The 13,132-nt window shown below is 34.3% G+C and overlaps 1 long non-coding RNA gene across 2 annotated transcripts in view; it reads right to left on the reverse strand.

Moving 5' to 3' along the window:
- Window positions 1–1,674: 1,674 nt before the first annotated feature.
- The window catches only part of LOC106883190 (uncharacterized), a 96,798-nt gene continuing 85,340 nt past the window's right edge, over window positions 1,675–13,132 (reverse strand). For both annotated transcript variants that reach the window (XR_016237405.1, XR_001411090.3), the window contains 2 exons: window positions 6,330–6,382; window positions 1,675–2,577 (listed from right to left, as the gene is read on the reverse strand). This is a non-coding gene — a long non-coding RNA (uncharacterized LOC106883190). The remainder of the gene's footprint in view (window positions 2,578–6,329; window positions 6,383–13,132) is intronic.

Here is a 13,132-nt window from a genome sequence, read left to right on the forward strand (position 1 = left end):
AGAAAAACCAAGAAAATATGCAAAAAGCATCGGATAAAAAAAAAAAATGAAATACCTGAAGCAAAAGAAAACCTAAAGCAAAAAATCCAAGCAAAGGCTCAACGACTGTCACGATATATAAAGAGAAGCAAACAGTTTAGATAAAACAAATTATTTAAAGATGGAAAGAAATTTTACAGGGGAACTCGGTAAACAACAAATAAATGTTGAGCAACGGCCAAAGAAAGAGGAAATGGAAAATTTCTGGAGTACGATAAGGGAAAATGAAAAGCAACATAATGAAGATGCAGAATGGATTAAGGAACAAGAAACACTCCTGGAAAATAAAGAAGTACAGGAATGGGAAGATATTCAAAAGGAGGAAGTCACCCTGGCCCTGAAAAAGGCCAACAATTAGAAGTCACCGGGAATAGATCGAGTGCCAAACTTCTGGATCAAACAGCTAGTTGATATACATGGAGATATGTCATCAGCATACAATGAAGTCATGAAAAACCCAGAAAATAGCCCAGACTGGTTGACACAGGGAGTGACATACCTAATACCAAAAATAAATGACACAGAAAACCCGAAGAACTATAGACCAATCACCTGTCTACCAACAATGTATAAAATATTAGCATCTGTAATCACTGAAAGAACATACACATTCCAAGAAGAAAACAACCTACTACCACCAGAACAAAAAGGTTGTCGAACAGGGAGCTACGGATGCAAGGACCAATTGCTGATAAACAAAACGATCCTTGAAGACTGCAAAACCAAGAAAACGAACCTGAGCAAATCATGGATCGACTATAAAAAGGCGTTCAATAGTGTACCTCACACATGGATTCTGAAAGTGATGGAAGTATACAAAGTATCCCCAACTCTCATCAAGTTTATGAAACACGGCATGAATACATGAGAAACTACATTGAATCATTCCGGTGGAACAATAAACAAGCAGACCAATCAAAATCAAATGTGGTATCTTCCAAGGGGACTTGGACTCGCTGTCACCCTTAATAATCTGCTTGGCACTGGCACCATTAAGTACCATGCTCAACAAAATCGGGTATGGATATGAGATCAAGAAGAAAAAAAGGAGTCATCTGTTCTACATGGATGATCTGAAAATGTACTCAGAAAATGACGAACAACAAGGTCTACTTGCTACGGTTAAAAAGTTCAGTGATGATATCAGGATGCAGTTTGGACTGGAGAAATGCGAGAAACCCACTTTCATAAGAGGCAAACTGGGGAATGAAAAGCAACACAGCACCAGTGGGGCTAATTAAAAAGGGCCTAGATAAGCAGCTCAACAAACTTCCTTGCAGTGTCAACGTGGGAGAACTTCAGAAAATAGTGTTGCTAGGTTCTGCACACATTTTACGCCGTGTAGTCTCCTTGAAATGAGGACCTGCTGTGACCCTAGGGTCAAGGGATGACCTCGGTTCAGTAGAAGACAATGGATCATATTTTATTTTATAATAATAATAATAATAATAATAATAACAATAATAATAATAATAATAACAATAATAATAATAATAATAATTATAATAATGACGATGATAATAATAATAATAATAATAATAATAATAATAATAATAATAATAATAATAATAATAATAATAATAATAATAATAATAATAACAATAACAATGATAGCAATTAATTTATGTGATTTTTATACCGTTGAAAATAAGGATTTCTTAATTTGCCAAAACGGGAATATTAATTGCTAAGACGAATATAACTGAATTTGCAATTCACATGATTTTTATTTGCCAGAGAAGGGTGACATATTAGTTGAACATTGCAATATGTTAACCAAGAAATCAGAGTTAATGTCTAAGTGCAGGCATGTGAATAAATTCCTCTTGAAAAATTCCAACAGTTGATCGGGTGACTAAACTCCTGGACAAGTTTTGGCTAAACTAAAGATACACACCGCAAAACCAGATGGAAATCCATCTCTGAATGATGCAACACTAAATATTTGACGATCGTTAGCCTCTTCTTTTCAGTATTTCCCCCATCCAGTATGAGTGACAAACAAGAACTCTCCTCACCAACCAACAGATCGCTCTACTAACATTGGTATACAATTTATCACCTGAATAGTCGTCGTTGTTGTGATGTTGTTATGATGTCATCGTTGTCCTCCTCCTCCATTCTTCTTCTTCTTCTTCTTCTTCTTCTTCTTCTTCTTCTTCTTCTTCTTCTTCTTCTTCTTCTTCTTCTTCTTCTTCGTCGTCGTCGTCGTTATTGCTACGGATGCTTAAATCTTGAGTCAGTCCAAACTTAAAGTTAATTTACGAAGTTTCTGGGAAGTTCTTTTGTTAAATGCTTTTCAAAGTCGACATAAAAATTATTTAAAGCAGTTTTCTCAACCATTGTAATCTATGGACCACTTTGATTCCAATTTTACTCAAATGGATCCTCATGGACATTCTTGGGTGTGTGATAAATGTTTGCTTCTCAACTACATGGTTCCAGGTTCAGTCTCAATGTGTGACCCCTTGGGCAAGTGTCTTCTACTATAGCTTCGGGCCGATCAAAGCCTTGTGAGTGGATTTGGTAGATTGTAAGCTGGAATAATCCCGTCGTAGATATATATATATATACAAATTAAAAGGGTAAAGGTTTATCAATTTATTAATTTATTAATAAATCAACAATTAATAATTTTTACCAAGCCCTTCGGTATGTAAGCACCTTTATCGGTGGAGAACTTATTTAAAAGTTCATATACATTTATAAACATAATTAAGGGATCAGCAAACATTTGCTCCACCACATACCGAAGTTCAGAAATAGCAGCTAAGAAAGCTGAGACTCCAACAGATAGCATTACTTGTAACTCACAAAGGCAAAAACAAGAAGAAAAAACAATGAAAACTAACCATTCCGAACTTCGGAATAGTTAGTTTTCATTGTTTTTTCTTCTTGTTTTTGCTTTTGTGAGTTACAAGTAATGTTATCTGTTGGAGTCTCAGCTTTTTTAGCTGCTATTTCTGAACTTCGGTATGTGGTGAAGCAAATGTTTGCTGATTCCTTAATTATGTTTATATATATATATATATATATATATATATATATATATATATATATATATATATATACATACATACATACATACATACATACATACATACATACATACATATATATATATATATATATATATATATATATATATATATATATATATATATATATATATATATATATATATATATATATATATATATATATATATATATATATATATATATATATATATATATATATATATATATATATATATATATATATATATATATAGCAGCAGATGATTACGGTTAAATTACAAATCAGGCTGATGAGGAATAGACAAATGGTAAGAATTTGTTAAATCCGAAACTAGTTCCTGTTTAATAATGATTTTTTAAGGTGATTTTAAATGTCTTGCCCGCTCACGTTTTTGGTATGCTGCTATATTTCATGTTGAGAACATTTTAGGTCTTAATAGACACAAGATGTGATCTATTTCTAGCGCATTAATTGTCCACGTTAGTGGTCGACGTTATTTTTTTTTAAATGTACCTTAATCCCCTGAGATTGCAGATAATATTTCTGAATCACTTTGATTCTTTACATGTGCTGGCCTCCTGATAATTAATCGATATTAATTAATATATGACTAATTACCAGACTTTATAATAATATTTTACCCATTGCCCATGTTCTCATACTGAATATATAAGACGCAGTAAATATTTTCTGCGGATATATTCCTGGAATTAGCGCGCCAAAACGAAGACTTTTGAATTTTACCATTAAGCTGTAATTAGCAGAACCATATGCACGCGCACCAATGGCGGTGGGCAACTCTGTATATGATTCTGATGATTACGGTTAAATTACAAATCAGGCTGATGAGGAATAGACAAATGGTAAGAATTTGTTAAATCCGAAACTAGTTCCTGTTTAATAATACTTTTTTAGGTGATTTTAAATGTCTTGCCCGCTCACGTTTTTGGTATGCTGCTATATTTCATGTTGAGAACATTTTATGTCTTAATAGACACAACATGTGATCTATTTCTAGCGCGTTAATTGTCCACGTTAGTGGTCGACGTTATTTTTTTAAAAATGTACCTTAATCCCCTGAGATTGCAGATAATATTTCTGAATCTCTTTGATTCTTTACATGTGCTGGCCTCCTGATAATTAATCGATATTAATTAATATATCACTAATTACCAGACTTTATAATTATATATATATATATATATATATATATATATATATAGATATATATATATATATATATATATATATATATATATATATATGCATATATTTATGTGTGCGTGTTTGTCCCATCATCATCACTTGACAACCGATGTTGGTGTGTTTTACGTTCCCGTAACTTAGCGGTTCGGTAAAAGTGACCTATAGAATAAGTACTAGGCTTATAAATAATAAATCCTGGGGTTGATTTATTCGACTAAAAACCCCTTAAAGGCGGTGCTCCAGCATGGCTGCATTCAAATGACTGAAACAAGTAAAAGAATGAAAAAAAAAAAGAATATTTTTTATAATTAATTATTATTATGAACTGTATAACAAAAAATGTTAAAGTATTTTGTGCATTGTACACATATAACCAATTTATTGCACATAAACTTTATCTGCAAAATCTTGTGTGGACCTCCTAGGGCCATGTGGATTCCGAAGGGCATGTGGACCCCAGTTGAATACCACGGTTCAAAATTATAGGTATTAGCCATATTCCTTACTACTTCGTAGCTAAACAGGTAAATGGAGGATGTATGAGGAAGGCTTTATAGATGCTGGTTGTAGTGGTTTGGTAGTACCTGTACTGGTCTGGTTGTAGCCACTTCTTATTAGGTATCTACTATACGGGTCAAGTTGGGTGAAGCGGTGGTATGGTGCTCATGCAACTCAGTGACTACTCGTTTGCAGGTTATGATCAAGGCGAAAGGTGGTCATTTTGAAATGTAATTACTGCAATGGCTTGACAAATTTCATTATCCTACCTTAAGTTTATTTTGAATAATGAAGAAATAACAATAGGTAAATCTTTCTGGGACACCTCGTATGAAGAAGACTATATAAATGTTAGTTGTAGTGGTCTGGTAGTGTTTGTATTGGTTTGGTTGTAACCACTGCTCATTAGTGTAACAGTGTAAACGGAGATAGAATGGAATAGTAGTGAATATAGGTACATATTGGTATCAGTAATAAAATATTAGTCTTAAATTTATTTTGGCACAACGCCAGCAATTTCGGGGGGAGCGGGGTAAATCGATTACATCAACCTCGGTGATCAACTGGTACTCATTTTATCTATCTGGATTGAATGCAAGGCAAAGTCAACCTCGGTGGAATTTGGACTGTGAAAGTAAAGACGGACGAAATGCCACTAAGGATTTTGCTTGGCGCGGCAGCGATTCTGCTAACTCGCAGCCTTTATTTGTAATAGAATATTTTAATAGTTTTATGATGTAGCACTGCTATGGTGATGGCGCTAATTCTGTGATAACTGTAATTGGAAAAAAAAAACCTCGTACTCTCACTGAGAGACTAAAATTTGTGTAACGGGTCTAGAAAGTGAGGCAGTGATACAGCAAATAGAAACGAATTCTTAGTATCAATAGGATATTACCTATTGCACAGTGTGTACTGGACATTATTGTCTGTTTTACAGTATCTGCAGACATTAATCGTTGTACAGTCCATACTAGACATTAACCGTTGAACTGTATGTTTGTTATTTTAGTATGTTTATGAGTTGGTACTGTTTGCTACTTTATCTCTAGTATCGCTGTAATGAGAGCAGTAAGCGGCAGAGGAAATAGGGACTGGGGTTTGAATCGATTCCAACTCACGTGTGTTTCACTTACCCTTTATATATATACATACAAAACGATTCTGAAAAAGGTATAACTGTTATAAAATCTACTTCTTCCCCCTCTATAGAGTCAAAAGAAGTCAAACAATGTTATCGACTTCCCACTAAGTAAGAACTAAGTACTCAGTCTTATTTTTCTATATTGCTGTGATAAAAGGGGACTACTACTACTACTACTACTACTACTACTACTACTACTGCTAGTGCTGGTGCTGGTGCTGCTGCTGCTGCTACTACTACTACTACTACTACAAATAATAATGATTAATAATAATAATAAGGATGATGATGCTGGTTATAACAACAACAACAACAACAACAACAACAACAACAACAACAACAACAACAACAACAACAACAACAACAACAATAATAATAATAATGAAAGATCTAATCAAAATATATAGATAAAAATACTTGCCGACTCCATTACCCATGTGCTTGTTTGGGATCAAATATTCCTTCAAGACGATTCTTCATATAAAAAAGAAAAAGAAAAAAAATGTCTGAAAAAAAAACAGGAACAGGAGAAAAAGGAAGGAAAATGTTTTCAAAGAACTCATATAATAAACATAAATAATGGTTATTGGATTGTATTTCTTTTGTCTCCTCTTTCTTCCTCGTGGTTTTCCTTTTTCTCTCCCAGTTCTTCATCATTTCATAAGATACGTGGTAATTATTGTTTTTTTTCTCATTATATTGTGTGTGTGTGTATGTGAGTATATGTGTGTGTGTGTGTGTATTTCATAAGGATGAGGGTGCAGACGATGTTGCTTTGGTACCAACAAACGAGTCTTGCAAATCGATCGTCTGTCTCAGTGAATTCATATATCGAGAACGACGTTGACACGCAAACGTTACTGTTCGCCATCTTTGATTTATTAATCGTGTTTATATCCACTTAATGTCTTGGAGAACTGTTTACGTCGAGTAAACGCGAAATAAAAGGAAAACACATACGTACGCACACACACGCAAACACACACACCCACACCCACACCCACACAAAGACACATACACTCAATCATACATAATATGCCTACATATACACATAAATATCTACACATACATTTCTTTATATATATATATACATATATAAATATAGAAGAGAGAGAATGTTATATTAAATCTGTGTTTGTGTATGCGTGTATATATATATATATATATATATATATATATATATATATATATATATATGTATATATATATATGTATATATATATATATATATATATATATATATATATATATATATATATATATATGTATGTATGTGTGTATACACATACATATATATATACACTTATAAGTATATACATATATGAATATATACCTATATTTTATATGAATATATACCTATATTTTATATGTATATATATATATATATATATATATATATATATATATATATACATACACACACATACACACACGCACACTCACACACACACACGCATGCACACACACGCGCCAACACACACACACACGCACACACACACACACACACACACTCACTCACTCACGCACACGCAACGCACACAATATAAACCCAAAACGAAAATAAGATTATATCGAAATTTTTCTCAACTAAAAACAACTGGTTTTACAAAAGAAAAGAAAATGGCTGCAATCATGTTGTAAGGCTGTTTTGGTGGCGGTGATTTTGATGGTAGAGGACTGAGGTGATCAAAAGTAAAGGGGGTGGGGAGGCAGTAGAAATTTGAACATAATTTGTGGTGTTATTTATTTTCGATGTAGTTCGTTAGCAACAACCACACGCGCGACATACATACTATCAATGTATATTATATATATATAATATATGCATATAAAACAAACAAACGCACACACACACACACACACACACAACACACACACACACACACACGCACGCACACACACCCACACATACACACGCACAAACACACACATGCACACATGTATGTATATATTACCCACGAGTCAGAATATTTAGGCCTTTATCAAGTTTAGTTATCAATTTTTCTCAACAAAAGTTTGTGTTCATGTATGTGTATGTGTTGCGCACGCGTGTATATGAATGTGAATGTGTGTGTGTGTGTGTGAGAGAGAGAGAGAGAGTTTGTGTGTGTGTGTGTGTGTGTGTGCGTTCGTATCCCAATCCTTTATTGACTTGGGTTTTGTTTTATTTCTATATTTACTTCCAGATTTATCTAACAATCTATCTTAGTCTTTTATCATTTATAGGAAAAAATAGCAAAAGCCTCAACAATGATGATGATGATAATAATAATACTAATACTACTACTACTACTACTACTACTACTACTACTACTACTACTACTACTACTACTACTAATAATAATAATAATAATAATAATAATAATAATAATGGTGGTAATAAGAATATTAATGATAATAATAACAGTAATAACCACAGCTACAATAAATACAATAACAATAATAATAGTAATCATAATACCAATAAGAACAAGAACAAGGACAACAACAACAACAACAACAACAACAACAGCAGCAGCAGCAGCAACAACAACAACAACAATAATAATAGCAATAATAATAAAAATAATAACGCCTTAGGATTCATTGAACATCAAAAACATAGGAGAAAAACTAACGACAAAAAGTAATGAAAAGGCCAAGTTCTAAAAGAAAGATGGTGTCGATGGTTGAGGTTTATGGTAAGACTGGTGGTAGAGTGGATATATATATAATTACAAAAGAAAAACAGCAGTACTTTAGCGTTTGGCAAACATTCTGTAGTGTTTAGCAAACATTCTGTAATGTTTAGATTAGTATTGTCAAGGTATCTTGTACGTAAACACTCGCTCAGTCTTTCTCTTTCTCTCCATTTCTAACACAAACACTTGTACACTTTTATACGTTTATACACCGAACAATACCACAAAGAAACTAATATATAATAACTAAATAAAAAAAATAATGTACCAGGGCCCCATTAAGTCTAACAACAACATCAGTGAGATTCACCAGTTTCCAGTATCTTCACCACTATCAAGAATCCCTATTATCACCATCGTCATGTTATCACTATCATCAGGATCATCATGAATATCATGAGCATTTACTTGCCGCCGCCACAACCACCACCACCAGCACCACCACCACCACCACCACCACCACCACCACCACCACCACCACCACCACCACCACCACCACCACCATTTGTTTTGTTAAATGTTCTACGGAAAATGGCATAAAGCGGCTGGGCTGAGAAAAAGGACTAACAAACAAACGGTTTTCGTCGAATGTAATATACGGAAGAGGAAGAGGAAGGGCAGGCGAAGGAAGCGTTGCTTAATATATTGTTGTTGTTGGAATTGTTGTTGGTGGTGGTGGTAGTGGTAGTGGTGGTGACGGCGGTGTCGTTGTTGCTGGATCATTCCATTTGTTTTTACATCGTGGTGTGTGGGGAGACGGTGAGCGGACGTAAAACAAGGAGTTCCTTACAAATAATACAGATACCCACGTATCTGTATCTTTATGTATTCATCTGTATGTATATTTACACACACACACTTACACACACACACACACACACACACACACACACACACACACATATATCTACATGTGTGTATGTATGTTTGTGTATATATCTTTTATCGTTCACTTGTTTCAGTCATTAGACTGCGGCCACACCGGATCATCACCTAAAAGATCTTTAGTCGAATGAATTGACCTCAGTACTTAATTTTATTTAAGCCTGGTATTTATTCTATCGGTAATTCTTTTGCCGAATTGCTATGTTACGGGGACACAAACACACCAACAACGGTCGTCAAGCACTTGCGAGACACACACACACACACACACACACACACACACACAAATACGCACACACACGCACACATACACACATACGCACACACACACACATACATTTATATATAGTTCAAATTTAAAGAAAAACAAAAGACGAAGGCAGGTGTATCAACAACAAGCACGTGTATTAGTTTCACGCTCGAGAAAAATGAAAAATTCGTTTACGTTTCGAACCTACGCTCTTCAATAGAAAGGAATAAGAGAAAATAAGCACAGAGAGAGAGGGAGAGAGAGAGAGAGAGAGAGAGAGAGAGAGAGAGAGAGAGAGAGAGAGAGAGAGAGAGAGAGAGAGAGTAAAAAAACTTGCAGATTTCAGCGGTCCAGCATATCGCGGGCTTCTTTCACTTTCCTTCTACCAAATCCATTCACAAATCTTTGGCCGGTCCGAAGGTATAGCAAAAAAAAAAAAAAAACCCCACAAAATCAAGTTGTCACGCGGCGAGCCTGAACCTGGAACTGTGTGATTGGAAAGCAAGCATTCTACCACACAACCACGCTTGAGTAGTTTTGTAATTCTTGCCCCAGATATGATCTTCATAGTGAAGATCTCCCCCCTTACATTATCACTATGTCACTGGAACTATGTTTACTTCTAGTGTTTCTTCTGCATACACTATGTTAGAAGATGTTTATTCTGTTGATATTGGTGTGGCTGTTTAGGTTCAGTGGTTCTCAACGAGGACCATGTAAGATTTTGTTGTTAAAGTTTGTGAGCAATATATTAGATATATTTCAACAATAATGAAATATTTCAACATTTTTTAAATACAATTCTTAATAATATTTAATTATAAAAATACAATAAGATTTTATTTTAACAAGGAGGTCCAGTAGAGAAAAACAGGAGTCAAAGAGGTCCATGGCCAGAAATGGTTGGAAGACATTGATCTAGATCATTCTTCACTGAGCAAACCTTTATTCAAAGGCATTCGAGGCATAAGGTTTTCGTTTTTAGTACGTCAGGAAAACTTTATTCATTTATTTGTTATAACTTTAACATGTTTTAGTCATCGAAAGGTTTAGTCGAAAAAAATCAACCTCATTGCTTATTTTTAAATCTGGTACTTATTCTATTGACTGCTTTTATCGAACTGCTAAGTTACGAGCGCGCGCACACACACATACATACATACACATATATACTTACGACGGGCTTCCACAAAGTTTCTGTCCACCAAATTCACTAAAGTAGAAAGCACTTGTCCATGGTTCTGTGCAGTGGGACACCACCCAAAAGCATTCGGCTGTAAAACGAGGTTTTTTAACCACACAGTTATACTTGTTCCTCTTCTTAACATGGAAGGCTGTTATTTCTTGCAACTCAACCATCGAGAAGGCACTCGTTAGCTTGACTGTCCCAGCTTTGTATCACCATGTCTAGCCACCAAGCTATAATTTGATAATTTCATTTTGACCGCATAGGACTATCATTGAGAAGAATAAAGGATGTATAGCAACATATTACTTTAAAATTTTGGCACAAGGCCAGCAATTTCGGGGGAGGTATAGGTTGATTAAATCGACCACAATGCTCAACTAGTACTTATTTTATCAACTCCGAAAGGGTGAAGGGCAAAGTTGACCTCAGCGGAGTTTGAACTCAGAACGAAAAGACGGACGAAAAGCCGCTAAGTCGCTCTAATGTAAACCAATATATTACTGGTAAACATGTTAAATAAATTCTGACTCGATTTGAGCTCATGAGTTAGGAGTTAAGAAACTGGGTATTAGAATGAATAATGCCTAGTAACTACCCCGTTTATTACACTCCCAGCGCCACTACTTACATATAAGACATAAATCATAGAGAACAAATTAGAACATGTCTAACTTATAGGAGTTGCGAACCAATTTGCATATATAAGCCTCGTTATCAAATTGTAGTTGTTAACTTCATTTTATTTTTTATCGACGTAATCATGTAGATTATCATATCAAACTAGATGACATCGTATTATAAGGATACACACACACACACACACACACACACACACACACACACACACACACACACACACACACACACACACATGTATATATATATATCTATATATATATACAATGTTTATACACACACACACACACACATATTGAGTCGAAGAGAACGTAAGAAAGAGAAAGAGAGAGAGAGAGAGAGAGTGACAGGGCCAGATAGAGAGGAAGAGAGAGGATGTGGATGAAAACAGGTGAAGTGAAATGATAAATTATATACAATGATACATTATACAAATGTTTATTATCCGCCAACAAACACGACACAAACACTCACAAAAACAACAACAGCAGCAACAGTAACAACTATAGCAATTTCGTACATACACACACGCACTCAAATATTATATGCAAAATATAAAAAAGAAAGATATAGGGGAAAAAAAGCAAACATTAACAAAAACAATGATAAAACAAACAAACAAAGACACGGTAATAAAAAAAAACATTAATAACGTAAAGAAAATTAACAAATAAACAGTACAAAGAAAACCAAAATGCTGTAGAAAAGTCCTAAATGTGTGTGTATGGCGGCGAAGAACTGAAGTAATGCGAGTCTAATTTATGTTGAAATATCTGTTTAACATCTGTCATGTTTAAGAATTGAATTAAATCTAGAATTTCTTGGTACGGCCAACAAATTATGCATGGATGTGTTGAATATTAAAGTTATGTTTTCTCCTTGACTTCAGAATATTTCCTCACTAATGTTCCTGTTCTTTATGCATATGCGTGTATATATGTATATGTGTATCTCTCTCTCTCTCTCTCCCTCTCACTTACTCTCTGTTTCTATATATATATATATATAAACATTATCTCCCTCTCTCTCTCTCTCTCTCTCTCTCTCTCTCTCTCTCTCTCTCTCTCACACACACACATACACATATATACACGCGTTTGTATATGTGTATATATATATATATAGAGAGAGAGAGAGAGAGACACACACACACATATGCTTGTGGGTGTTTATATATGTATGTACGAATGCATGGGCATCTATGTATGTGTGTTGTTTGTTGAGCAGCGTCAAGAGGCGAATAGAGAGATGGATAGGGACAACAAACATATAAAGAAAATAAGAGAAAAAAGAAGAGAGAAAGATGGAAGGAAAAATGAAGGAAAGAAAACAGAAAGTAAAGAAGTGAAAGAGATGAAAGGTAGGGCTGTAAATGAAAAATATAACAAAATCAGAAAAAACGAGTTTCAGGTAAGAGTGCATTGACTAAATGTGTATGTAACTGTTTATACATACACATACATATATACACACATACAAACAACTGGATACATATGTGTATTAACATACTTAATACACATATGTATATTCTTACTCTCATAATTCCATGCAGCAATACTTATAGATAAAGTGTGTGTGTGTGT

Source organism: Octopus bimaculoides, chromosome 19 (genome assembly GCF_046866305.1).
Source record: "Octopus bimaculoides isolate indiv1 chromosome 19, ASM4686630v1, whole genome shotgun sequence".
Lineage (NCBI taxonomy): Eukaryota > Metazoa > Mollusca > Cephalopoda > Octopoda > Octopodidae > Octopus > Octopus bimaculoides.